Consider the following 1,146-nt stretch of genomic DNA (forward strand, 5'->3'; position numbering starts at 1 on the left):
ACAGAAAACGTCACAAGTCCAATCTCCACACCTATATCACAGATTGAAATAACAACTTGGCAAGCACCTGACTAACTTGGAGCCCTTAAAGCCAGTCTGCATTGCTGGTTCTTCTCCCTTTCCTCAGCTTCCAGAACAGTATGACTTTCCACAGCTGGGTCCGAGGAAATAACAGAGCCCAATGAGGCCCAGCAAGACTTTCCCCTCCCATTCAAAATGCAGGCTCACAGCAGTTAGGACTTCTCTTTTCTTTAGCCTGACTCCTAAGAAGGTACTCCTACTCATCCCTGTCATACAGCAAATGGACCTACTGGTTAGACACAGCAACAGCACAATCCAGCACAGCACACATGCATTTGGTTGCAGGTTTCAAGTCTTTGGAGACTTGTTTCAGAAGATTTTTTCACCATCAGCCACTGAGTATCCACGCAGTGATAAAACCTGCCTTCATACACCGAGTACAACAGGGGCACCACCTTCTTTTCCTCCAGAAAAACCCTTTTGCTTACTAAAGCAGGGGCTTCCACATACAGTTTGCTCCCTCCCCCACCATCCACAAGGCAGCAGCTGCTCATGGCCCCTTCTTCACCACCCTATGTCAACTCATAAGCATTCCACCTTCAAGCTTCTATACATCAGCTACACATACAAAGCCCTGCTCTCCTCTAGCTCTGCTTCAATGTAGACTATCACAGCTCACTTCAACTCAGAACTGGAGCTCTCCAGAAGCAGCATCTACGCAGATCCACTGCTGCAATTCATTAAGAAATACTCTATCATTGGTCATTTCTGGAGCCAGCTTTTCACCTAGGTCTAGACGGAGATGCAATAAATGAAACCCTCGAGGTTCACTACCTTCAGAAGCCTCACACTTCACCCTTGCAGTAGCAACAGGGATCCCCATATAAAGAATGATATTTAACAAGAGCTTCTCACACTCCCAAACAGCACTGCAGACAATAAGATCAAGCTGGAGTTGTCCACATGTTCATTAGGGACACCTCTATGCAAACACTGAGACTCCTCTGATGGGCTCAGTCAGGCAAATCTATCCCTTCTGAAGACTTCTGGCACCTGGGACAACTACTGAGGTAACAAGACAAGGCTGTGAGAATGAAACATAAAATGAGCCCACATTAATCTTAC

The 1,146-nt window shown here is 46.3% G+C and overlaps 1 protein-coding gene across 1 annotated transcript in view; it reads right to left on the minus strand.

Annotated features, from left to right (window-relative positions):
* Window positions 1-1,146, minus strand: part of MMP24 (matrix metallopeptidase 24) — a 45,649-nt gene that overhangs the window by 42,290 nt on the left and 2,213 nt on the right. The window lies entirely within an intron of this gene.

Source organism: Meleagris gallopavo, chromosome 22 (genome assembly GCF_905368555.1).
Source record: "Meleagris gallopavo chromosome 22, MGAL_WU_HG_1.1, whole genome shotgun sequence".
Taxonomy (NCBI): Eukaryota; Metazoa; Chordata; class Aves; order Galliformes; family Phasianidae; genus Meleagris; species Meleagris gallopavo.